Genomic DNA, 27,540 nt, shown 5'->3' with positions numbered 1-27,540 from the left:
TTAGTGTTCATTTAAATCTTAGCTTATTATATGTTCAATACTACAAGTATTAGAACCATTTTTCTTCAAAAATCAGCCATTTGGATTTTTTCATCAGTTTAGACAAGACTTTCCTCCTCCCTCTTCCTCCAAAAACATTCAGGTAGGTGAGATTTTCCTACATTCAAATCAGTGATTGAATAGGACCAAACTGGAGGATGATTAAATTTGGAACCAGAAGCACCAAACTGAAATGAATTTTATTAATTTCAAAATCTGACATTTTTGAGGACCCTTTAATAGAACCAGGGCTTCTGTAAATAACCACCCAGTGAATCAGTTCCGTGCAGAAACAAACCTGTATCTTGAAATGCAACTTTAGATCGTTTTCAAACCAAGCTGCAATTTCATTAGGAAGGTTCCCCTGATTTACATTTTCTGGGTTTAGTAAATTCAATTCAAATTTATTTCCTCCTAAATGAATTTTTACTACCGGAAGGCCCTTGTATGGAAATGATCTTCTATCATTATGTGGTTTGCCTGCCCCTGAGGGTGAGATGGCCTTGATATTGGAGTGGCAGCCAGGGCTTGGAGAGGACTGGAGTTACCTTTCAAGGCTGCGTGTGTGTACACACACACACACACACACACACACACACACACACACACGGCTGAAACAGGAGTAAAGGACACGCTCAAGAAGGAAGGTGCTTGTGTTTGTGCTTGCCTTCTTTAGGACAAAATATTCAGATCTGGCCGTTCTGCTGAAAGCATCTTTGAAGGCAGCAGGGACCAGGACCTGGGGATCTGCCTGCCTGTTTTCCTCCCCACCTGGCTCTTTCCCCACCTCTGCCTCCCCTGGAGAAGTGGCTTCTGAGGAGGTATGCCGCCAGAAGAGCGCCTGATCTCTGTTGAACCAGAGGCCTCCCCTCAGAGGCTATGTGGATGTGTTCCTCAGACATAAGAATGACTCACCATTTAATGATTCCCTACAACTCCGTATACTGTAGGCCCCACACGTGTGGGGGAGTGGTACTCTCAGTGTCGCACAGTGGCATTGAGTTCCTCCATTACCAAACTGTGAAGACTTCAGTTTTAAAAAATAGCAATTAAATCACGTTTGGTAGAAAAGGTAAATTCTGCAGTGTCTTTGATAGAAACTCCTCATTTTCTACCCTGCAGCTCTCAGGTTGCACCAGGGGGAGGAAGTCAGAGGTGGGAGGTGGGAAGGTCAGATGAGGGATCCTGGTATTAAGGGAAGAGGACGGAGGACCTGCCTACTAAGCCCTGTGTCCAGGGTTGCTGTGGCGGGCATTCATTTTGACAAGGCCAACAAGAGGTGACATACAGAGCAGCATATTTATTCCATGTGATTCTTAGTCTTCAAGGTGAGGGATGCATTTTGATGTTCTGTTCATTGTTTTCAATTATATATTATAGTGGATTATCCAAAAATCTTTTCTAAACTTTTCCTGAAGCAAATGTAACCTCTTGTAAGTTAGGTATTAATTGCGTAAAGTCATTTCTCCTGAAGCTCGTGAGTTTGTCCCTTTTGACCTTCAACAAGTGGCTCCACATTGTTCTATCACTCCATCCTGCCCATCGTCTCCTGAGGGGCTTAGAGGCATGCATCCTCCCGATCCTTTGTGCTCTGACATCTTTGGTGTGGCAGCTCTGTCCTCAGAGACCTCCCCCGAAATCGTAAGATGGCTCTACCCATTTCACACATCCCAGGCAGAAGCAGCAATGTCCAGGCCACAGGAGGCATCTTCCCCTGAGTGTGTCTTAAGAATGAGGACACTTCCCCCAGAAGTGTCCAATACACTCCACCATTTCTCCTGGCCAGGAATTGGTCAAATGTCCCGTTAGCAAGGAGAATGGGATTTCCTGACAGGTTTAAATGAATTAGGACTTACCTCCAACACTGGGATTGTGGTATCACAACCAACCAGAATCTGGGTTTTGCCAGCCAGTGAGCAGGAATGATAGCTTTTAGGCAGGCAGTGATACTGATTTCATCACTGGTCTTCCTGGCAGGGACTTAGAGGGTACCCACCACCTGTTTGTTTATTCATTTTAAGAGTTCAGCTTTAAAAAAAAATTTTAATGCTTATTTATTATTGAAAGACGGGGAGAGACAGAGCATGAGCATGGGAGGAGCAGAGAGAAGGGGAGATACAGAATCTGAAGCAGGCTCCAGGCTCTGAACTGTCAGCACAGAGCCCGATGTGGGGCTTGAATTTACAAAATCCGAAATCATGACCTGAGCTGAAGTCAGACATTTAACCGACTGAACCACCCAGGTGCCCCTAAGAGTTCAGCTTTTTATTGAACATGTTATAAAAGAGGTTTAGTCAGAAAGACCAAAGCCCATGTCATCATCAAACTTCAGATTCTTCTTTCTTTGCTTCTGCCTTCTTCTCAGCTGGGGCAGCAGTGGTAGAGCGGTCAGGGCCTCTGCTGGTGCCGTGCCAGCTGCTGGGACAGGTCCACCAGCCCCTACCATGCAGACAAGGCTCCTGATGTTGACATCAGCCAGAGCCTTTGCAGACAGGCCTGGCCACAAAGGTTTAACACTTAGTAAACCTGCTTCTTTCATGAGGACATTAATCTTATCCTCCATTTCTGTCACCTCATTGTCATGCAGAATGAGGGCGCTGAGTAGATGCAGGTGAGCTCCAAGATGGAGGCCATGGTGTGGGCGCGTGCTAGTCTCAGGGTGAAGTGGGGGACCCACCCCAGCACGGCCTCAGCTTCCTCAGAAGGACTGAACACCTTAGCGGCAGCTGCTGAAAAGTGATACTGACCATTTACGTTTTTCTAGTCTTTTGTCACGTGCAAAAATATGTGTTTTTTTTCTCTTTAAGTTGTAATGATTAGAGAAATTATTCAGTGCTGACCTCGGGCCTCTGTTTCTTCTTGCCTGAACTGGATAATGTGGATTTTAGAGTTGGAAGCCCTCTAAGAACATGCAACTCACAAGCACCTGGGTGGCTCAGTCAGTGAAGTGTCCGACTTCAGCTCAGGTCATGATCTTGTGGCTTGTGCTTTTGAACCCCACATTGGGCTCTGTGCTGACAGCTCAGAGCCTGGACCCTGCTTCAGATTCTGTATCTCCTTCTATCTCTGTCCCTCCCCTGCTCACGCTCTGTCTCTCTCTTCTCTCTTTCAAAAATAAACGTTTAAAAAAACCATGCAGCTCAATCTTTCATTTTACAAATAGGGACACTGAGGCTCATGCTGCTAGGGACTTGCCTGGTGGGTGTCTCATAGCTGGTTTAGCTGAGCATGCCTGTGATGGCTTGTCTCTCATTTCATGGTTTTTTTTTCTACTTTCACGATGCTCCAACCTCTTTCTGTCTACGTAATCAATGCTATTGTGCACTTTTAAGCTTTTCTCTCTGTTAAAACCTGTGCGAGAACCGAAGAACTAGAGAGCAGTCATTTATAGCTCAGCATGAATATTAGATACTTCATATTTTAAGTCTGCTCTTGAATCATTTAAAGACATTTCAAGCATTTATTAACAGAATGAGAATTATTTGGGGGGTAGGAGACCTTTACTTCTCTTCCCGGTCCTTCAGAATGAAACTGGTACCTTGTCTGCCTTCTTGCTCCTCGAAGGCACAACCATCTCAGGAGCTACAGCAGAGAAGAGAAAGGGACCTTGCTTCACATGAGGAAAGCATCCTGCTGGACACCATCCTTAGACCCTTCATTTAATCTAAAAATGTTTTGTGTGTAAAGTACAAGCTCTGTTGTCTTCTGTAAGCAGAGGGTGAGGTGGGTGAGGTGAGGCTCATGGATAAAGGGCCATAGGTCCTTAGAATGCTCCGGGTCCCAGAGATGAAGACATCTGTCTGACAAAGTCCCCCATGTCTCACAGTCCAAGACAGACTTCTCTTCTCCATAAACAGATGCTTTGTATCTGGAAATCTAAGTGCCTGATCATAGAAGCCTAGGAAGTGGCTGTTGGTACTACCAGAGTTTTTTGTTTTTTTTTTTCTATGCAGATAAAATCATCATGGGGATCCTATGAAAGGAGTGTGTCAAGTATTTACCTGGAGTATCTCCCCTGGAGTATTTAGAAAATGACTTGATTTCCACACTGAGTATTGTTTAAAGTGAGACATACATAGTCTTTCCCTTAAAGTGACATGCCTCTGAACTATTAGGTCAGAGACCTAGTTAGGCTATTAGGTCAGAGAAGCAACAGGCTAGTACCAAGAAGGTGGTGTAGGATTTTATGTATGCAGTCCTGTCTCTGAGCTGTCCTCCCCCATTGCCACCAAGTGCCATGGTTACTGCCTTGTCTTCTTCCCCTCAGGGTAGCTCTTGCTCAGTGCTGAGGCCATTCTTTGTTAGGGTCTGTGTCACCCACTGCAGGGTGTTTAGAAGCCTTGGCTTTCACCCCCACTTAAGTCCCCACCCAGGTATGGTGACACCTGGAAGGACCTCTGCTCACCTCGAACCACCTCCTAGGAGGACATAATGCTCCTGGTTGAGAAGGTCCATTCAACACAGAACCAACTAGAAAGTTAGAATTCTGGGGCCTGACTTAGTCATATGTCTAAACCTGTCTCTTCCTCTGTTTTTAGGGCAGTTTTCTGAATCTAGAGAAGGAGGACATTTCTTTCTGCTCACCTGGCTGCTGACATTATAGCTTCAGTCAGCGAACAAATGAAATAAACATTGATTATCACCCCCCCTTCTCTCCACACACCCATGGGGTGTTCACTCATGCATTATGGATACATTTTCACACCAAAGAGATTGCTAAACAGAACCAAAGGGGGTAGCGTGGGGTATTGTGACTGGAAGACCTTCACAGCAGGTCTTCTTCTTACCAAATCTCAGGGCCCAGGGCCCCAGGCTCTGTTCTTCAATGCCCAGGCGGGCATGTGACGTCTGCACAACCACCACTTCAAAGCGGGATTCAGGGTTAGGGATGCTTGGCAGTTTCTTGGACATCAGACAGCACTTGCAAAACAAATTTGGTGAGTTATGAATGAATCAGAACCAGACGAGTTAGTTACATTTCTCTCAGAATGCATATTTAAAACTTCTTACACACACACACACACACACACACACACACACCAAAGAACATTCATCCCTTCCCAGGGGAGGGGGTGTTGGTCACATGTATTGGAGGGTTTGCAAAGCCAGTGTAGTTTTCCAACCCATGACATATCTGCATTCTCATCCCTTCCCTTTTTCTGGGCACCAGTCTTCCTGGTAGGAGGTTATCCATTTGGGCCCCTTTAAAGGACTGGGTGAAACCAGGTGACAGCCTTCTGCAAATTCAACTGGGAAACCTCTGTATGTAGAAGTTCAAGGTAGCCTCCCACCACCACCCTGAGAGGCTGGGTTCTCACAGTTCCGACATGGAGATAGACTTGTGGAGGCGGGGTTTGGGAGGTGGCATGTCGTGGTGCTTACAAGGAGGAAGCCGACAACCCAGAGGTGCTCACTCTTAATTTGGCTTTCTCTTTCTTATCCTTCTATTTAGGTCTCATTAAATGTCACTTCATTTGACAAGTCTTCCCTAAGCTCCTATTCTAAATCCTCTTTCCTGTTATAACCTTTTATCTTGCCCTGTATTGCCCTTTTATCTTGCTCTTGTCTCTTGTAGAACTTAAAACAATTTGTAATTACATTTATTTGTATGATTGTTGATCACCCCAGTAGATCATAAGCTGGGTGAGGTTGAGAACTTTATTTATCTTCTCGCCATTGTCATATCCCCAGTTCTTAGCCCATTGCTGGCATGTAAGAAATAGTTGTCAGATGAGTAAATGGTGATGGTAGACTCCTCTTGGGTTGATGTTTTTGAATAAGGGGGGAGGCAGAGGGTCTGGTGTACATGGTCTGTGTTGGGGATTAACCTTGATTTGGGGGTACTTAGGGAGGCAGGAGGGCGAGTTGGGCAAACCTGGGGCTGCTCCATGTAAATTGAGTCTGAGCCTCCTGGTAGTCTACTTGAGATTTGGTGCTTCCACTGGAGCTCCATGAGACGTAAAATCCAAACCTTGGGATGACATCCAGAGGGAAGAAGGCCAGTTGACAACTTATATAATGTAGATTGGTGATTTCAGAAGCACAGGGCAGTGTTTTCAAAAATAAAATAAGACACTAAGGGTTGGGGAAATGGCAGAACATGGGAGTTGAGTCTGCTTCTGACCTGGGAGGAGGTGCTATGCAATGGTGGAAAGAGCTCAGACTTTGGAGTTAAGCCAGCATTTGATTCTAGATTTCACCACCGACTAGTTGTGTGGCTCTTAGCCAAGTTGTTTATCTAGTCTGTGTGAAACTTGGTATTTTTATCTGTAAAATGGGCCTAGTGATAGCTCCCGTTCTGCATTGTCATGAATATAGAGATGACATGTATGTCTACCTCACACTTTGTGTCCAGTGAGTGTTGATTCTTAGTTCTTTTTCTCTTTTGAAGAGTCAACATGGAAGATTTAAGATTTCTCCTTCTCTCCAACCTAATCTCGTCCCATCTATTTAGTCATTTACCAGTCCTTAGGTATATAGTGCTCACATGCAAGGTACTCATCATTGTGTTAAGGGTGGTAAAGATTCAGAAGAAATGCAGGTTTCTCCTGCAGAATGTCTCCCATGTTAACATATTCCTAGGAGAATATATTTTAGTTTTCAATAGTCCTGTTTCATATTTTATACACAGCTCTGAATAAAATGATTTTTCAGTTGATATTTATACAGGAAATATATCACCCAAACTCATTGTACATTTTGAAGAAAAGTCTCCAATTATGTTTCTAATACAACTGGTAGAGCATGAGAAATAATTGTAGGTGATTTGTAGAGCCCACAGAGTGTCAGTAAAGGAGATGTGCTTTGGGGATATTTTGGGGGCTAAGAAAGACCATGTGACTACACTAAAGGAACATTCATCCTCTTCTCAGGGGAGGAGTCTTGGTCACATATATGTGTTGGAGGATTTGCAAAGCCAATGTAATAAATAGTGAGGTAGACCAGACTGCTTTTCCAACCCATAATACATCTGCAACACACTCTTCCCCTTTTCCTGACCGCCAACCTTCCTAGAAGGAGGTCATCCATTTGGGCCCTTTTCAAGGTCTGGGAGAAACCAGGTGACAGGCCTCTGCACATTCAACTGAGAGATCAGGAAGTGCTATTTTAAACACTTTACATCCTAATGTGATAGTTTATATGATAGTTATGTGCAGTACTTTGCTTACATTTTAGGAAATACATTATAATATATTTTGGTTTGGGGTTGATGTAATGCAACACATTATAATTTTTCCTATTTAAAATAATGGGAAATAGGTTAGCATTTCCCACTGAACATATGATTTTCAGAAACAGATTACCAAAATGTGCTTTTTTCCACGTGGTCCTTATCTTCAAAGAATGTATAGTCTAGTTGGGGTGATAACACAAACAACAAGAATTGAACTTTCTTATAAGGAACATAACATAAGATGAAATACAGTTCAATTAGGTGTTGGGGTATGCATTATGGTCTGTTGATTTCATAGGGATTAGAAAAAGCAGAATCACTTGGGTGGGGCGGGGGGAGGGGGAATTCCAGAGAGGTTTCATGGAGGGGACTATACCTGCAGGGACTTTAAGAATGGCAAGGCCTTGTTAGGATGGAAATCAACTTATAAGCCATGGCTGTTTGAATGTCAGGCTTGAGAAGTTTCTTCCAGTGAACATTCCTTAAATACCTATAATGCACCAAGTACTGTGTTAAGTATGACGTGATAAGGCAGAAAACATAAAACATTGTATTATACCTGCCTCAAATCTCCTCATGTCTAAGAGTAATCAGAAGACATGTACATTGAAAACACACAACATAATTCAAATGAAAAAGTTACAACATGCTGAAAGAGAGGGATAGTGACAAGAGGGGAGATGACATACACCTGAGAAGTCACCATGGCTTTGGCTAGGATAGCTATGTTAGCTGAGATGGTCTTAAGGGAAGACCATGACTAGGGCTGCACATGTTATTAACAACTGGTCCTGCAGCACTCATCAGAATGGATACCACTGGCCAGGAGAGCTGGTGTAGGGTTCTGGAGCCTTCTGTCCTGCCTGGCATAAACCCTCTATTTAGTGGGTTCAAGGGAGGATCCAGGGGACCTGAGGAAGGGGGCCTGGGTGGTACAGGGAATTTGGGAAACTCAGGGAAATGGCCATTTACCGACCAATATGAAAGTGTCTTAATATGTAATGATCAGTTTGTACTTATCATACCTAGTAGCTGAAGATTAGACCAAATTAGAACCCCTGGGGTGAGTAAACCAATGAAGTCAGGTTATCTAACTTCTTCTCACCCCACCCCAGAACAACGTGTTTACCCCGTAACAAATGCCTTGTTTTTTGGTTTGGTTTGGTTTGAGGTTCCACCTGGTTTAACCTGAGGATCTAACTTAGGGCCTGAGTACCTGCCCCCCCGCCCCCACCAATAGAAATAATGGAGAAACGTGGTTCCTTTTCTAACTACTCTGAGCGTTTGAGTTAACTCTAATCCAAGGGCACCCACCCCCTGGCCCCTTCCTCAGATCCCTGGACATCCCCTGCACCCAGTAAATAGAAGATCTATGTCTAGCAGGGCAGAGGGCTCCAGAGCCCCGGGCCAGCTCTCCTGGCTGGTGGTGTCCATTCTGAAAGGTGGGTGATTTTTAAATATTACTCCCTGGCCCTCATGCCTTCCAGTAAGAAGCAATGCATCATACTATACCTCACTAAAGTCTTGGTTTGGGGTGATGTGTTTATTGTTAGAACTGTTTTCATAAAAACAATAATCAAACACCTTTAAAAATTTTGTAAGCATCCACTTTATATATCAATATGGTTTAAAAAAAAAACAAATACCACAGTCCTCATGAACAAACAAACAAGACAGTTGGTTGTAATAATAAGGAATTCACTGGGAGGAGTCATCATGTGCCTGATATTTGATGGCTCTGGGAAGACAAATGGTGTTCCATCTGTGTGCATACTTGTATTCAAGAGAAAGAGACACAGAGAGTGAGACAGAGACAGAGAGACGTGTGTCTGTGCCGCTCTGTATTTTGGGCAGTGTTTCATAAGATTCTTAACTGGCTTGTACCACCATACACACAGTGTTCTATTAGCAATTGTTTGGCCAAGAATAAAGAATTCCTAATTATATTTTAGAAATACAGTTTAAGGAGCTGAAGTTTAAAATAACTGTCTTGAGCTTCAGAAAATTCATCTCTGGAAACCATCCAGGGAAGGATATGTGTACTTTCCAAGGGGGTGGAGGGGGGTCTGGTGGGGCAAAGAGCAAGTCAGATTTTTCTTACATTTCAGGCAGTGGCTTCCTGAAAGGTTACTCATACATTTCTTTAAAACACTAATTGCTTGCTTTCTCAAGAGCCAAGACGCATCCAGTCCTCCAACCAAATTCTCACCTAAAATCAGAAGGCTTAAAATCCAGTTATTTTAAGTGCTGCGTACTCTTAAAAATATGTGTCTGGTTATGTTGTATATAAGCAGCTCATATCAGAGATGCAGCAAGTCAAGCTGTATAAAATTTAGTAACACATGCCAGAGAGGAGACAGAGGGAGAAGAGAGAGGGGAGAGAGAGAGAGAGAGAGAAAGAGAGAGAGAGAGAGAGAGAGAGAGAGAGAGAGAGAGAGTGTGTAGAGAGGGGCGGGAGTGGGGGAGACTGACTGATATCCTACCATTTCCTCCAGGAGAGGCTCGCATTTTACTTTCAACCCGTTTCTAAAAATGGTAAATGCACAGTAAGAAAACAAGTTTATCTGTTGCAGGAAGGAAGGAAGGGCAGGGAGAGGAATCTAATCTTCAACTTGGTGTGATTTTATTTTTATCCAACTGCTTTTGCAACCGAACATCTGGGGGGAGCGGCTAGTGCAGAGTTGGGGTCTCCCTAGGTTTCAACAGCTTCATTAGGGTCATCATTCGAGATTCATTTCACCAGGACCATGGTGCAAAATATGAAGTCTTTGCAAAGACGGGAGTTGGGGGTGGGGTAGGACGAAGTAGGGACGTTCGCAAGAGTGTACCAAGTGAAATGGTGATGGTATTGCTCATAATGACAGCTTTAGGATTTCTGCTGTCTACCCTTGAGGGCTTCAGGTAGCTTGTGTTGTTTCCCTTTCCGGTGAGGAAGCCCAGGATTGGTGGGAGTGCCTCGATTCTGAAGTCCAGGGTAATGATCGAGATCTAGTTGATTCAAGGTTAGAGGTGGATTTCAACCCAGTTCTTGCAGGGCTGGCAATGACATTTGGCTCTAGTGCAAATGACCTCAAAGGCAGTAACAGGCAAGTGTGATCTCCGTTAGGCTTGTGGTGGCTCAGAGAACTGGGCCCAAGTTTCTAAATTGGGAAGCATGCCAGTAATGCAAGTGTATTAGGGGAAAGAGCATTAGGTTAATTTTTTTATTCGTTGATTCAGTGACTCGATGTCTATTTCTTGGTCACCTATGAGGTGCCCAGTGCAATGCCACAGGCTGTACTCAGGGTGCAGTGAAGCCGGCTGCTGTGTCACCGCCATCTCTTCAGTAACTCCTCTCCATTGGAATCTGTGGCTATAACTGGGTATTTTATGCCATAGAGAAGGAGGAAAGGATGTGGATGGGTAATGAGGACAAGCTGGGATTTTATGTATCAAGATGGTTGTGTAGTGATGGTAAGAGCTGTCTCTTGGGTCCCTTTTAGCAGAAAGGAACATAAAGCTTTCAAAAGAACCCTATTTTCCAGTTAGTGTCAGGACTGACTTTTCCATTTGTTTTGTGGTCAAGTGAAGGCCCTGCTGAAAACCCAGGGGTCCAGGTGGACATTGGCATGCAGGGGCCCTCAGCTTCAGCTCTGGGAACAATAAATCAGGCAGATCTTGCTGAATAAGGAGCCCTCTCCAGGCTGTGATGTCAGAGACACATATCACTTGGAATTCTGCAGTTAATGGACTGCTATCCCACTTCCTTACACTTGTAGAAATCATGCTCCAGTAGCATTGTTGGACTCGTCTGGGTTGTGCCTGGTTGTGCCTGTGTCATATCAGGCATTGTGAATACACGGCCCCTCTAGTAAAATTCTGGGGTGTCTGACTTTGGAAGAGAAGGAATGTGTCCATGAACTTTAGCTTGTCTAGAAACAATGCTAAAAGCAGATTTGATGGCTACTGTTGCTGTCTTTTTGTAAGAATATGAACCGCTGTGGAGTCTTGTTGAAATACAGCAGTCATGTGCATCTCTATAACTTATTCAGTAGGACCCTACCTGCTGATTCTCATTCTCTCAAGAGCATAAATTCAGTCATACAGCTCTGGCCTTGCTGGGAGGTTGGGATGGGGAGTGGGATGATCAATGGGGCTTGCTCTCAAATCCCCAGTTGTTCTGCTCCTACTTTTCCTTGTCATTCTCTCTGTTTACGTTATTTGCACAAGCTTGGGGGACCAGAGGCAAGAACTGGCATTTGGATTAATGGCTAGATACTCCAGAACAGTCAAAGAACCAAGAAATAATGTTCATGTTCTGTTCTGGGTTATATATTTTTATGGGCTGATGGCAAAAGAAATAATGATTTTAGTTTCTTAAGTATGCACTTCTTGCACTAATATTAAAATTAGCTGCTGTTTGCATTTGCTGAGTGCATATTAACCATGGTAGAGGGAGAGTGTGGTGAGTCAAGGGTGAGTCTGTTGGAAGGAAAGAAACCACGAATTCCACTATTGCTTCTGGCTTCACTTAGAGATTCAAATTAGCACATACTATCTGAATTAAATAAATCATACTGTAAAGAAATTAGATGGGTGTACATTTGAGGAAACCTTATTATAATGACTTATAAAGGAAATTATTGCCAACAAAATTTTGGGTTTTAATTTATCTGATCTGCTTAAAGCATGACACACCTGTCTGTGATAAATCAATTTTTTGAAAATAGAGACCTGGATAGAGAGTAGTACTTAGCTCTTAAAATACAGAGCTTAGAATTGTAGAAAGAGAGGTATTTTATCTAGGTCAAGTATTATTACCGTTGATATCTTCGCCGTTTACCCAGAATGCTGTCTCTGCCGTGTGTTTGAGGCAGCACCCAGCTCCTTCCCAGCTCCCTCTTTCCCCTGGTGTGTCTGTTGTGTGCTGGCTGTGTGTCTGGGACAACCGCAGGTGCTAAGGTTATGATGGTAAGTGGTTAGATGTGATTTCTGCCTTTGTGCAGCTTAGGGTCTGATGGGAGAAATGAACAAAGGAAACAGATAACCACTGGACACGTGTATTTTCTCTTCTGATATCAGAGTCAGCCCGGAAGACCCTGAAAATAATTTCACTGCCTGTCCCTTGGAGATGTTTATAAATTGCTCAATGATTTTTATCATTATGCTCTTTTACCTTTTGGAATTAGTATCATGATGGCTCTTCTGGTGGTATCACAGTTCTAAAGGAAACTGTGAACCACTCATGCTGCCCAGCCCAGGCTCCTGACTTCCACAGTCACCTCTGGGGCTGAGGCTTGGCTAAGTAGTTTCCAAGAGAAAAGTGGTCAGTTAGGACAGGGCACCTGCCTCTTCCTGTTCCTTCTGAGCCAAGGAGTGGGATAAGTATCTGACAGCCTGGAGTGGGCCCAGCTTCAGTCTGGAGTCAAGGCTGACCACCTAAGAGGGGAAAATGCCTCCTGGCTTTTGCACTGCTGCTCTCTCTCCGGTGCCGCTTGTTAGCCAGCCTTCAGGTTTTAGCCCTCACCTGTTTTGAGGCCCCCTCCTGCCGCCTCAGAGGGGAGCTCCTTGCCCTTGGTGCTGGGCTGGGAGCAGCAGTGGGGGCTGGCTGGGGAGAAGGGCTGGGCTGAGGCGGAGGCGAGATTATTGCCTGTTACACATGGACATCTAGACGGGGGAAGAAACATAACGGCTTTATTTTTAGGCTTTGCTAATTCTCACTCTTCTCCTAGTTCGCTGCTACCTGGCAACAGCTTATTGTCATGGCAACGCCAATGTTAATGAGTGAAGCTCTCTGTGTGTCTGTTTTACCCAGTGCTCCGTGACAGACAGTCTGTGGAGCTATCTTTCTGGCCATCGGAGGCTAAACGCTAGACTCCCTTCTCTTCCGAAGGCCTCCCAGGCCCTGTCCGTGAAGGAGAGGAATGGAGGCAGCTGCCGAGGGATTTCTGGTTTTGCTTACACATTCCTAACGTATTCTGTGTTTACAGATGGGCCTGCCGGCTTCACACACTGCCCCTCCCCCGCCTGGGCCACCCCCTCTCGACATGTTTCACTGGCAGCCATGAGCTTTTGAACAATAACCAGTTTTCTCATGTTCCAGGCACCTCGGGATTTTTATGCAGGTTTTCTGGCACCTTCTCTGCACTTGGTCAGCAAAGCTCTGAATCCTGGGTCCTGAAGAGGGGAGAGGTGTTTGCAGGTCTCAGAGGGAACCTAGGGCTTACATCTGTGAGTGATAGCCTGCATCCCCCTGCCCTCAGACTGAGAAGCAGTAATGCCACCATACAGTGTTGTCTTGGTTTCCCTGACATCTGTTGATAGAGGTTGCCATCTATGGCCTTGCAATCATATGTGAGGGAGAGCAGCAGAACCAGCAGCCTCTTCGTGCCTCAGTTTTTCCATCTCTAGGCTGCGCCCATCTGAAACCTTGACAGTCCTCCATGTTAGCCTGCTGAGCAGTGATGCATGTAAAGTGTTCTGGGTTCCCCTCACCAGTCCTATCATGTATGTGGCTTCCAGAACCTCTCTGTGCCTCAGTTCCCCCACTCATAAATTAAGGAGAGTAATCAGGTAAATATGGGTCAAATTGCTTAAAGCAGTGTCTGGCATAAAATAATGGTTCAATCAATATTAGTTATTACTGTGTCTGGGCATTATTTACTCCACACACCAATCTTGTGAAATAAGTACTGTTCATATTCTCAGATTGCAAAGAAGGAAACTGAGGTATGGAGAGGTGGAACAACTGCCTCGGGGTGACTGGAAGTGAGAGACTTCAGGTGGGAGGCTTGGGCCACTGAGCTTGAAGGGGCTTACCCTCCATGCCCCTCAGGGTTGCAGTCCTCACACCTATGGAGAGCTGCTCCCTTCTCCTAAGGGTGGCCTTGGGGCCTCGTGAATGTGCATGAGCACTTTGCAGTCCTTGCATAGAAGGTGCTATGTGAACCAGAGAGTTACGAACTTTCACCAGTGTCATCTCCAGGGAGGTGGCTCTTAGTTGTTTTGTATGGCTTATCTTGAGGTTGGCACTGCAAGGCTCTGTAATAAGCGATGGAATCAGGATGCTTGGAGACCCCTCCCCATGGCCCCAGACTGTTCTCAGGACACAGGGTCCTTGGCAACTGTCTCTCCATTGAGCTGTGAAGCACATCACCACTCATGTACTCCCACTAGCTCATCCAAAGTTTTCAGCTCCTTGCACAGCTTTATTTTTTCCCCAAACTTCTTGTAAGTAAATTATTCTATGTATTTTTTAAAAAATAGCAGATTCACACAGTACAAAATAAAGAATACATGAAAGGGTATGCTGTGAAAAGTCTCTCTTCTTCTTTGCTCCTCACCTCCAGGGCCTGTCCTGGTAGGAGACCTACACATCAGAGAACATATACACGTATATTGTTTTCTCATTCGCCCCTGATGTGAACACTTACACATTCTGTCCTGCATTGCTTTTTTTCCCACCTAACTGTACCTGGGAAATTGCTCCTAATCAGTACACAATTAATGAGAAGTGGCCTCAATCATTTTCAACAGACAACTCAAAAATTTTATTGGGTTTTATTCTAGGTCAATAAATTTGTGAATGATTGTGATGAAAACTTAAGAAAGCCTAAACACCAGCAATAAGTTAATAGAAACAGTCTTCTATTATTGAGTATCACCAGGATAATAATACCAGGATTCTTTTTAATCCCTTAGCCATTTTTTAACCTGTGTAAAGCTGAAATCCAAAGTTGCAGAGCTAAAAATGAGCCTGAGTCTGTCTGCGTCCACATCCCTGTGCCCTTTCTGTCACACTGTTCTCCTTTTCTTATGTAAATATGCTCAAAAATGGATCTCAGCCACAGGCCTGGGCCACAGGAGCTAGCTTCCTCAGAGTGACCAGTGTACTTTTTTTGTTTTTAATGTTTTTATTTATTTTTGAGAGAGACCGAGACAGAATATGAGTGGGTTAGGGGCAGAGAGAGAGGGAGACACAGAATCCGAAGCAGGCTCCAGGCTCCGAGCTGTCAGCACAGAGCCTGATGCGGGGCTGGAACTCATGGACCGCGAGATCGTGACCTGAGCCGAAGTCAGATGCTTAACCGACTGAACCACCCAGGTGCCCCGTGACCAGTGTACTTTAATTTAGTGATGGCATTGCTGAATAGTCCTCCCGCCCACCCGCCTTTCCTCCTCCTGCAGGCCCGGCCGTAATCCATAGGCAGACACTCCTGATTGGCAAACATAATTTATTGATGCATGAGGTTCATTTGAACTCCATCTCTTCTCTTCTGTGCTTCTGTTTCTTTACCTGTAAATTGTGCAGAACTGTCTCACCCCTGCCTAAAAAAGATACTGAAGAGGTGATCAAAATAATGTTAAGTGTCTCCCCTCCTCTCTCCTTCTGATGTTGCAGAGGGGTGTCCTCTGGGTCTGGGCTTAAGCACCTTGTGAGTGGGAAGTCAGGAGGAAGGGGGCATGAAAACCTGGAGGCAACTTGGGAGTGTGTAAGTGCTGATGCTTAGTACGTGCTCCGCAAGGACCGGCTGCACAAGATAACCAGATCCACATGTGGCTGTGTATTTTGGGTTCACTGGTCAGAGATATGTCAGAGACATGCCTGTCTGAGGTCCCTGGCTTCAGCGTTCATCTGCTATTTGGAGGTGTCCTGTTGTATTATTCAGGGCTTCAGTCTTCATTTTCCTTACCCCTCACACTGCCTCTCCCTTCCTTTCTGTGAGCTTGCTCACTTCTTAGGATAGGTTCTGGTCATCTATCGTGGTGCTGAGTTCTCTGCTAACCTTATTGCTCATGACTTTGTGGGACTGGCATCGCTGAGAGGGCACAGAAAAGTTCAGAGCTGGGCTTGCTCACCCCAGCCACACCCAAGCAGGTCCTGTCCCCTGGGTAGAGTGCCCTCTTCCTGCTTTCTAGGCCTGGCTACATCATGTCCATTCCCCTCTCCCTCCACTGGGGCTACCCCACACTCTGTGGACTCTCTGCAGCTCCCTGGACTCCTCCAGCTCACCCTCTCTTCTCTCCTTTGAACTCCTGCTGTGGGTCCTGGCCTCCAGCACAGCTTGGCATTCTGTTACATTAACATTTCATGTGGATGGAGAACTAGTCCTTGGGAACATGAAGCTGCTGCTGTGACTGTAGCATGGATGTCTTCCAATATCCTGTTTGGAGGGCTCTCCCCAAAAAGGCAGAGGAGCCCCAAGGTGAGGTGAAGGGCCTTAGAGCCCCAGGTCTGCCTACTGAGAGAGGAGAGCCCTGTGGGAGAGAGCGAAGAGAGAGACTGTCCCAGAGTATGTCCTGCTGTGGCCACTTGCATGTCCACCTTTGCTTGTGAAGCTTCTGACAGAGATGTTTAGAACTCAACTTGTTGATGAAGTCACGATGCTCCCCTTTTAGCGACACCCTCTGTTGTCAAGAACTTGGAGATCAGAGAGCACAGCAGCAGAGAGATGCATTCTGGAGTGCTGGTTACAGAGGGGAAATGATCAAATATAGAACTGGACAAAGCCACACTGACTGTCCTCAGGACACACCAAAGGAAGTACCTGGGAGTCCTGGGTGAGAATGGGGGAGGCTGGGACCTGGGGGTGTTTTAGGGTCAGAGGAATGTGAGCATGACCCAGGTCCTCTGTCTCCTCCAGTGAGTCCAGGGAGCCAGCCTCCTCTGCAGCCTCCTTCCAAGCCTGGAGAGTAGAGGTCTCTCTCTCTCTCTCTCTCTCTCTCTCTCTCTCTCTCTCTTTCTCTCTCTCTCTTCCTGCCCTTGCTGCCTTAAAAGGACTAGATTATAATTTCCTTAAGGACTGTAGGCCCAGAAATACCTTCTTACCTGCTTATTCATATTAACATTCCTGCCAAGAAAGAGGCAGGTTCTTATTGCACAATTAGAGATAAAAGGTTTGCACTGGAGGAGGCAGTGCTCTGCAGTGAGCATTTCTCATTCAGACATAATCAGGCAAACACCTAGGGTAGTTGACTAGCCAGTAAACCCTTTTTACTTTTGATGGGAGAAAAGGTGTTATTTACAGGGTAGACATTTTGTAAATAAAGAGAAGGGGCCCCCAAAGAAGAGAGAAGAGAGTTAATAGCAGTGATTCTCACCCCTGCAGAATAATAGGGGAGAGGGAAGGTTTAAAAAAATCTAATTTGTCTTCCTCAACTCAGAGATTGGGATTCAGATGTCTTCAGTTGGGCCTGGACATCAGTATTTTTATAAAGTCTTTTTTTACAGTTTATATATTTTTGAAAGAGAAAGAGAGCATGAGCAGGGAGGGGCAGAGAGAGGGAGACACAAAATCTGAAGCAGGCTCCAGGCTGTCAGCACTGAGCCTGATGCAGGGCTTGAACCCACGAACCATTGAGATCATGACCTGAAGTCAGACGCTTAACTGAATGAGCCACCCAGGTGCTCCTGGACATCAGTGTTTTTAAAAAGCACCCCCGGGTGATTCTAATGTACAGCCAGGGTTGAAAACCATTGGTTTAAAAGTGTTTAAAGATAGAAGGCAAAACGTGCAGACCCCAGCATAGAATTTGCTCCATTTCCCAGGCTAGGACCCACAGAAGACATACCCTGATTTTAATGGACAGTGGCACATTCCGAAAAAAATACTTCAGGATTTTAAGAAGCTTGGGTGTTTCTAAAAAACTATTTGTACATCTATGTTTTGTGGCAACGTTATTCACAATAGTCAAAAGTTGAAACAACCCAAGTGTCCACGAACAATTGAATGGATAAACAAAATGTGGTGTGCACCTGTGATACAAAAGAAGGAGATTCTGACATGCTATAGCATGGATGGACCTTGAAGACATTACACGAGGTGAAATAAGCCCAGACACAGAAGGACAAATACTTATGTGAAGGACCTAGGAGAAGCAAATTCACAGAGACAGGAAGTAGAACAGTGGTTTTCAGGGGCTGGGGAGGGAAACTGGGCAGTTATTGTTTAATGGGTATTGGGTTTCTGTTTTGCTAGATGAAAAGTTTTCTAGAGATGGATGGTGGTAGTGACAGTTGCATAGTAATGTGAACATGTTTTAATGGTTCTGAACTGTACACTTGGGAATGGTTAAGTGTGGGGGGGGGGGCACCTGGGTGGCTCAGTCCGTTAAGCATCTGACTCTTGGTTTTGACTGAAGTCATGATCTCATGGTTTGTGAATTCGAGCACCACATCAGGCTCTGTGCTGATGGTGCGGAGCCTGCTTGGGATTCTCTCTCTCTCCCTCTCTCCCTGCCCCTCCTGCTCTCTCTCTCTCTCTCTTTCTCTCTCTCAAAATAAATAAATTAAAAAAATTAAAAAGAGAAATGGTCAAGATGCTAAATTTTATGTGTATTTTACCACAGTTTAAAAATTTTAATTTCAGATTAAATTAAATTAGTTCTTAAAAATAAGAACTGTTTAATATTTTGGAAAAACAGAAATTTATAAAGAAGAAAATTTTAAAATCACCACTTGGTACTTTGATGTGTTCTTTTTCCTACATGTGCGCAAATGGGCATGTGCGCACGCGCGCGCACACACACACACACACACACACACACACACTTTGGATGCTACTTGATAGATGCTTTGCAACTTGTGTTTTCATTTGGACTTGCTCTGATTTACCACACGCTTATTAGAGATGGCTCCGTTTTGGAGGAGGGCTAAGTGAGGCAACACAGCACAGTCAGGTCTGGAGTTGAAAATGGACTGGATTCACAATGCAGTTGTGACATTCAGGATCTTGGTGATCTTGGGCCTAATTGTGAGCCACAGTTCCTTGTTTGAGGGCTGTTTCGGGAATTAAAGAGATGCCAAGTACTCTCTCAGGCCCCTGGGAAGAGGGAAGGATCACTGTAAGCCCCTACTGATGACACACTTGTTAGAGGCATCTACTTGGTACTTGTCTTCCTCTAAACTTCCCAGATGGGGATGGGAAAGCCTTCACCAGAGATTTAGGAAATCACTGTGGCTGCCGCCTGGTGCTGTGACCCTGGGAGCATCATGTCCTTTCTGGTCTAGTTGCTGCATCTGTAAAGTGAGCACGTTGATTTTTGGCTCTCGAGGTTCCCCTCACTCCACCTGTTCTGACAGCCTTTGCTCCCCCATAACCTTTGAGTTCCTGATGCACAGCCCTCAGTTGGTATGCAGTAATGTTTATCCACTGTGAGATTCCCAGTCTGCTTGGTTCTCCTGATGTTGTGTTAGGGTAAACATCAACAATGCACAATGACATGCAACAGCATTCCAGATGGGAGCCACTCCCTCCATCAAGGGCAGACTGCTTCATGGCAAATTCATTTGCTTTTTCTAGGAAGTTAAATTTCCAGTGGTGCAGTATTGTGGTCATGAGGAGCCTGGAGAGGCTCTGCTGGGAAGAGAGGTATGTTTTCCCCTAAAGACAGGGCCTCAGGGCAGAGGGCCAAACTGCCCCCTTTATGACTTCTAAAGCTCTTGAACAAGGGCAGAGGAAACAGATGGATTGTCAAGACTGTGGAAAGAAGTTCTAAGTCCAGCTCAGAGCTGAGCACATCTCCCAGCTGCCAAATGGAAGGTCTCTATGTGGCAATGCTGGGAAGGAAAATTGAGTTAGGCTGACTTGCTCCAAATAAAATGCTATATTTAATTTCACTCTGGGAAACATTTGATGTCCGGGCTACTGCAATATGTGAAATATATTTAAGAAGATCTGTTTTGTTACAACAGAAAAAAAAAAAAAAGGAGGGCAGAGAGGTCCTATATCAGCTATAGGTTGAACATACAGGAATCTGGTCATTTCAATTTGTTTTTTAATCCTCCAGCGGCTACTGACCATAGGTTGACTAGTCAGTATCTAGCAACCTGAACATCGTTGTATGAGTTGTATATGTCTCAATATTTCAGTCTGGGAAATGCCTTTCAAGTAGAACAAGACACTCAGTATGGGACGGAAGCTGTCAGTCTTAAAACTGGTGATGTGCATTTGTGTGCTTGACATATGGGAGGAAAGGTTGAGTTTAAACCTGTGCCAGATTGAACCAATCCTACAAATATGTGTCTATTTGTTTTAAAAGTCAGTCTGGTGGAATCTTGTTTCTAAAATTGCTGTGCCGTGCATGCCCTTTGTGATTGCCAGGAGCACTGTGGTTTTGGACACTTCTCCTCTAGAAGAGTGCCCTTGTGCCTTGGTGGGCTATGCAGAGAATTCGAGAAAGAGCCCACAGAACTACTTTACTTTCCACATTGTCCCTGTCCCTGTTGCCATGTGCCTCTGGCCTCACTCTACTTTTCTTTTTTGGTGTGATGTCAGAAGAAGCTGCTCTCCCTCATCTGCCCTCATTTGATGTCCGCTCAGAGGGCCTAGCTGAGGCAGAGAGACCAACAAACAATGCTTCTTACTCAATTCAGGAAACTCCTGTCTTGCATTTTATCTGGCCAGCTAGGAACTAAGCATTTTGTTGTTGTTCATTTATTGAAAAAAAATACAGAATCAAGTATTTTCAAGGATTCTGCCACTCTCTAGAGTTGTAAATAGAAGTTGTCAAATACATCTCATGTCCAGTGTTTCCATCAGACTTCTAGAGGGAGAGCTCTGGCCCTTTTCCCTGAAGTTGGCTTGGCTTTATCCCTTCACGATGCTTCGGATTAGAGAGGGAAACTAATCTTTTAAAATGACTGTGAAGGTTTTTCTTTGGGGTACCTGAAACCCTGTAAACATTTTCTTTCACACACACCATGGGCTTTATTGTATCTGAGGCGCTGTCTCAGGCAGGGCCCTGGAAGAGAGAGGAAGCACATGCTGTGTGGCCTGTTGACCCAGGGCCAAAGGGAGCCCAGGAGAATGGCTGTCCTTGAGGAGGACTCTGACGCTGGATAAACTCCAGACATTGACCTGACAGGGGAATCATACAGGGAAAGCTGTTCTCAACTGTAGAAAGGGTTTCTTGCTCTTCAGAGGTGGAAGGAAATGGCTCTTTGCTTCTTGCATCCAGCATTAGCACAAACTTGTGGAAGGGGTGAAGGACTGGGAATCTGGGCACCCTGGTTCTCAAATTGTGCCATGGGCAACTGGGGACATTGTATAAAAAGCACATGCCAGATAGGCATGTGTTGGAATCCTGATGTAATCCATTTGTGATCTCCATGAAGCTGGGTTTCCTGACCTGTACGAGTGGGGATAGCAATGCTTCAGAGAGTCGCCCGGAGGCTCATATGTGGTCACACATGTCAAATGCCAGGTGCAGTGCTGGCTCCCTGGTCGGGGCTCAGCAGTAGGCAATTGGTAAAGCATCGCCTCTGCCCACCCAGGAGTTCAGCAGTGCTGATGTGGGTGAGAGTCTCACATGCATGTCCATAGCTGCTATTGTAATCTAGAGATCTAATGTAAACACTTTTTATATTTTTGTTTTTAATAATATGTCAGGTCTTCAAATTGTGAAAAACAGTTGTATTGCCCTATCTATATCTTACTAACCTGGACAATTTAAATATCTCTAGAATATGAGAGAAGACACTTCTGGGTGTTTTCTTATATGTTGTAACTTCTTCTGGTAAATTCCCCCCACCCCCCGCTTTTTTTTTGAGATTAGTTTTAAAGGATGTAGATTTTTATTTTCCAATGCAGAAGGGCCTTGTTCTGATGCCTGCTTAGATTCTGCTAGGTCTGTCTGATGTGAGGTGAGGCATCACAGCCTGAGCTTTGGGGTCTGCCGTTACCCACCAGTCTTGACTTGCTGTTGTTTATGGTATCTCTTGTCTTTTCCCCCCTCTTTTCTGGAAGGCAGTAGGTGATATGTCTTACATTAGATTTAGCCATCATATTATGCTTGGTTAGGGCAGCACTAAAATGACTCTTCTGTGCATTCATTTACTCAACAAGTATTTACTGAGAATGTATGATTCTCAGGCACACTGAGGGGCATAAGAGTTTACATTTTCTGTACATGTGGGGGGAGGGAAGGGGGAAGAGACAAAATATAGTAGTAGGCAAATCAATAAGAGATCTTAATTAATATGAATAATGTGGTTGGTGCTGTGGACAAGGAATCTAAGAGAAGCAAAGTGATGGGATATCATGATTATAGGGAGGGAGTTATTTTAAGTTGGTGGCCAGGGAAGACCCCTCTGGGGCTAGGATGACAAATAGGAGCTAGGCTTGCTAAGAAAGAGAGAAAGAGCCTTTTGGGAGAGAGAACAGCAAGTGTAAAGGAGGCAGGACAAACTTGGTGTGTGTCAGAAACAGAAGAGCATCCGTAGTAGGAAGCATGACATGTTTTTTATTTTTGAAAGGTTGTCTGCCTAGGCAAATGGATTGGGGGTGGGTGGGCAGTATGAGAGACCAGTTGGGAAGGATGGAGGCTGGTACATTGGGATGAATGGGACATGCTTTGGAGACAGAGCTGCTGGGCAGGGGAAATGGTTACAGTCACTTTGGAGGTGGTTTGTTCAAAGCCTTAAAATCTTCATTCCTTTTGGTTCAAGAATTCTGTAGGCTTTTGCCCTGTGGAAGTAATCAGAAATACACAAAGACTATTTACAAGTATTTCATTGTAGTCTTGCTCATAATAGAGTCAAACCTGAAATAATTGAATTCCTCTCTCTGTTATTCCTCAATTTCTAGAGGACTGGTTGACTATGTTAGGGTGCATCCATGTGATGGAACACCATGTAGCTCTTCAGATGGTGATATGGAGGATACTTAATGGCTTGGGAAGAGGTTGATAGATATCTAAATGGAAATATATAGAATGTCATCCATAATATCTCACTTTCATAACACATAAACTCTATTTACATCTCATGTAATTATAGATAGGATGTACTATAACCTGGGAAGTCTAATAGGGTGTACATTAGAGTGTTAATGACAAGCCATTTCAGGAAGTGAAATTACAAATGATTCATTTTCTGAATAATTATGATTCTTACCGATGGTCTATGATAAACATTTTGAAATAAAAAATAAGGGTTATTTAAAAAGTGATGGGGGTCTTACCATGTCTGATTATAAATTGGAATAGTGAATAAATCAGTGAAATAATGGTTCTTCCATATACCCTACCATTCCTAGGGTGTGGTTTGTCTTCAGAAAGTTTGTGTCAAGAAAAATGTTGAATTTGAGTCAGAAAAATGGAGTTAGAGACCCACGTCTGCCATAGACCGGCTTTGGATCTTGGATACTACACTTAGCGTCTAGCACACAGACCCTTGACTTATTCAGTTTGCAAATGGGAATGAACGATGGTAATAATGAAAATAGCAATGATGTTTTGATGGAGTTGTTTTGAGGATTAAATGACAGGGATGAGAAAATATCTTCTAGGATGAAAAAACAATGTAAATATTAATATTCCAGGGCCCAAGTCTTCACACACAGACTTGATTGTCGGCACAAATATATTTGGGGATGGATCATTTGTGGCGTACTGTAATGCCCATCTCATGCAGTAAAGGGCCACACTTTGACTAAGTGTTAGGCCAGCTTGCTTCTGGTCCCATGCCCTGAAAAAAGCAAACAATCTGAACTTAAGGTACAATTAGCTTGTCCTGAGCGGCAGGCAGCTCTCAAGTGAGGAGTGCTTTCTCATTCACTGGAAAGCTGTAAATGAGATGCCATCTCAGCAGCCGCTGCACCCAGAGCCCCTTTGATATATTACTCAGCTGTTGTGTTACATAAACCTATTGGAAATGAACCTGCAAAGGAGTTGAGCAGAGGGAGGTACCAGTGAGAATAAGGATGAAGGAGAAATGCACTGTCTCTCTGTTTAAAGGAGACATTTGCTTTTTAATGGACCCTGGACACTGGGATCTGAAATATCATGGCCCTGATGTAATGGAATGGATATGCATGGAAACATTGATGAGCGACTAACAGGCACTTGATTTTTAAATTCTTAAATTGGTCAAGGCCAGGAATGTCCTGCCTGGCTCTGTAAGACTCATAGTGTATTAGATGGTGTTGTCCATATTAGGATGTCTTATTGGAGAGTTACCCCTCCGGGGAGAAGTTGTATGTGAGTCCCTTACAGCACAAGAGTTTGAGCCTCTGTTTTCAGCTTGTGATTTCTGGAAAAAGGGAAATGAAGCAGCCAAGCCTGACCAATTGCTGAGGTTTATTTCTTTGAGGACTCCTAGCCTCTTTGAGGTGTAGAAAGTACAGCATACACATCCATTACGATAAAGGATAACTGTTGCTGAGTTGAATTGCTACATTGGAAAGAATACTGGTGCCCAGCAGTGCCTTCTGACTCTAAGAAAAGATCCCTAACCTTGCCATTTCAAATGAGGACCCTGGGAGCTGCCAGTTAGGTGTGCCAGTTAGGTGTGCATTCCTTCTGATTGAACATTCACCATCCTTCCCGTAGTGGATGACCCTACCATCCACACGTTCAATTATGTGGGAAGGATAATGGCAACAATAACAACTACAACTCCATTCAGATATCTACAACTCCATTCAGATTATGATGCATCCTATAAAAGATGTACACATAAAATCCTCTGGGAGTTTAAAGAAGGACAGAATACTTCTGTTTGGAGATATCAGGAGAAAAGCAATTTGAATGTAATATCTGAGATGTTGATTACAAATGGTAGGGACCGTGACGGGTGGAGAGGTGAGAATTAATTGCCGGCTGGCCTTGCTTGTTGGATTTTATAAACTGAACCTGCTGCCTTCTGGTTGATTCTTGCAACTAACCCCATGCTCCTGGTTAGTTCCACTTTGTAATTCTACTTCACAATGATGTTCAGAATTGGAAATGGAGTTTTTATTATAATAAACATCGTTGGTCTCAAGAGACCTGTATGAAAAAGTAGGATTTCCAGTCTCCTACTCGCTATTACCTGTATGTGCATGAGTCACATATCTTTATCTTTATTCTGGAACTCTTTCCTGCACCTCTAATCCACCTGGATAAGCATCTAAACTTGGTTATCCAAGCATTCTCTTAGGCTTAAGTCTAAAACAGAATGTACTACCTTCCCTTCCCCCATTTTCCTTTCACCACAAGCTCTCAACTTCCCAGCCACCTGTCCTAATACCTCATAGCAGTAGCAAGAATGGCCAGTTACATTGAATTTTAATATGAAGGGAAGGATAGAGTCTTGTATTAAAAGGTGAGTTTGGAGGTCGAGATCTTTTGTTGGCTCACTTTGGGATCTTGGGCAATAGCATAACTTGCCATCAATTTCCTGATGAAGAAAAGGCAACTTGGCTTCCTTTGTATAAGCAAATAGAAAAGTGTCAGAGATAATTAAATTGTAAAGCACCTTGGGGTCCTGAGATGGGAGGTTCACATGTAAACACCACTATGCCATTGCCATTGTTGGCACACGGGGATGAAAATGTATTTTTGCTTACAGAGTGATTTTCTGAGGTTTGGTTGAAAGGGACAACATGTACCTGAGCCAACTATTAGGACTATTTTTCTTCTAGCACAATTTATCAAGTGCTTTTTGTCACACTCAAATTTTGTAGGAGTGGAGAACTTTTATGTTTAAGGTTGTGGCTTTTTAGAGTGAATGAATAACCAATAGCACTCCAAACTGAAGAATGTGAAGATTGTCAAGCCTCCATTTCTGATTTGCTTTCTGTTCTCGTACAAGTCACCTCACCTTTCTGCTTTTTGTTTCTCCATCTGTGAGACACTGCTCACTTCACCAGGATATCTTCAATATGAATAAGATAATGTGTGGAACCCTATCAGCTGCTGCATCATTAAAAAGCATTTATTCAGCACTTATGTCATGTTGCACAAAGAGAATTATAAAGACCACATTCCTTCCTTGCCTGCTAGATTATATTCTAATATCTTCTTAAAAAGGCAGAAACTAGGTAGCTAAGGAGAGTAATAATTCAGTTGCTATCTTTGTGTTATAGGATACAAATAACAGTAGCCTAAATAATAAGAACTGAGCGGGAAGAAATCTGGTTATCAAGGTGGAGCTCACATGAAAAATCTAGAGATAAAATGGGAAGTTCTCACCTATCTGGAACTAAGTCCCACAGGAACCTTGTTTTGTGTAAATGAAATTGCCAAACATCACCTCTGGGACCTGAGCAAGGAGACCTTAGTAAGAGGGGCGGGGAGGTTAGGGTACAGGAAAAGTGCTCTAGAGAATTTTGTTTGAGATTGTAGGTAATTAGGTTTCTGTCACTGTTTCTTCTTTCCCAGTGCAACAGAGACTCGTGTTAAGGCTTAACATCTGGAAAGAGAGGCTGTTCTAGGGTAGTAGGCAACCACCATTTCACTTTCTGAACATGGTGGTCATTGCATTGTGGGTCTTCATGAGAATGAAATCCCAGTCAAGCTGGACATGGGTGAAGCCCTAGGGAGCAGGGAAGCCATACAAGAGCAATCACCAAATCATCTGAGTATGAATCATCCTGAGGAACTTTCACAAGACTGTATGCATCTTACTTCCCCATCAGTTAAACAACTTTGAAAGATTGGCCTTTGGGAGAAGAATGCCACTTACTTCCCCAATACTGGGAGAAGGAAGTGGAGATGTCTAGTTACTTACTAAATCTCTGCTGCTTCTTAGAGAAGCTAAACTCCCAGGTATGTAGTGCTCTCACTTTCTCTCTCTGTCTCTGTCTTGTTCTCTCTCTCTCTGTCAGCTCTCTCTCTCTCTCTCTCTCTCTCTCTCTCTCTCACACACACACACACACACACACACACACACACACACACACACACAAACACACACGGTTTTCTTCCTAGAGGGGTGGTAAGATCTGTCAAAATTAATTAAGTTATCTGTTACTTTTGTTTCTCTTCATAGTTTACAGCATCTTTTCACTGGTGTGATCTCATTTGACACCGAAAGCTAGCTCTCATGGTGGGTGGGACTATTACTGATGGCTGCCATTGTACGTTAGAGGAAACTCAGACTCAGAGGTTAAATGACTTGGCTAAGGTCCCCACGTAGATCTAAGACAGAGGCAAGGTCTTTGAATTCTGCATTCATTCTGAACACCTTGTCATTCTCTCTGGAAGATATCAGCATTCTAGAGGCACCTGTATTTAAAGACCACCTGTCAATGACAGAATTTCCATACAAACTTTTCAAGACCCATATACATATCTGGATTTCCTCTCAATATCGCACATTTTAAAACTACTATTGGTCACCATAGCCCACAGTATGGTTAAAACCTGGCTTGCTATTGTTAATAATTATGCAGTGTCTTTGTTTCCTCCAAGGAGACTCAAAATGGAAGCTAGCAGGCTGGGAACTTGTCCTTCACTGTGCTTGGGTCGTTAACAGCTATTAAACACATGGAGCTTGACTCCCATCGCCCTTTAGTTCTCAGGCTCCCTCCCTGTTGTTTTTTCAGCAAGAGCTTCAAGTATTCTATGGGTATTAGGAGAGTTCT

At 44.1% G+C, this 27,540-nt stretch overlaps 1 protein-coding gene and 1 pseudogene across 1 annotated transcript in view; one reads left to right on the top strand and one right to left on the bottom strand.

Annotated features, from left to right (window-relative positions):
* The window catches only part of CACNA1C (calcium voltage-gated channel subunit alpha1 C), a 657,848-nt gene that overhangs the window by 143,250 nt on the left and 487,058 nt on the right, over positions 1–27,540 (top strand). The gene's annotated exons all lie outside the window — the stretch shown is intronic.
* LOC122224070 lies at positions 2,330–2,673 on the bottom strand (annotated as a pseudogene).

This window comes from Panthera leo, chromosome B4 (assembly GCF_018350215.1).
Source record: "Panthera leo isolate Ple1 chromosome B4, P.leo_Ple1_pat1.1, whole genome shotgun sequence".
Taxonomy (NCBI): domain Eukaryota; kingdom Metazoa; phylum Chordata; class Mammalia; order Carnivora; family Felidae; genus Panthera; species Panthera leo.
The sequence above is the reverse complement of the archived record's forward strand: the minus strand, read 5'-3'. Positions and strand labels throughout refer to the sequence as shown.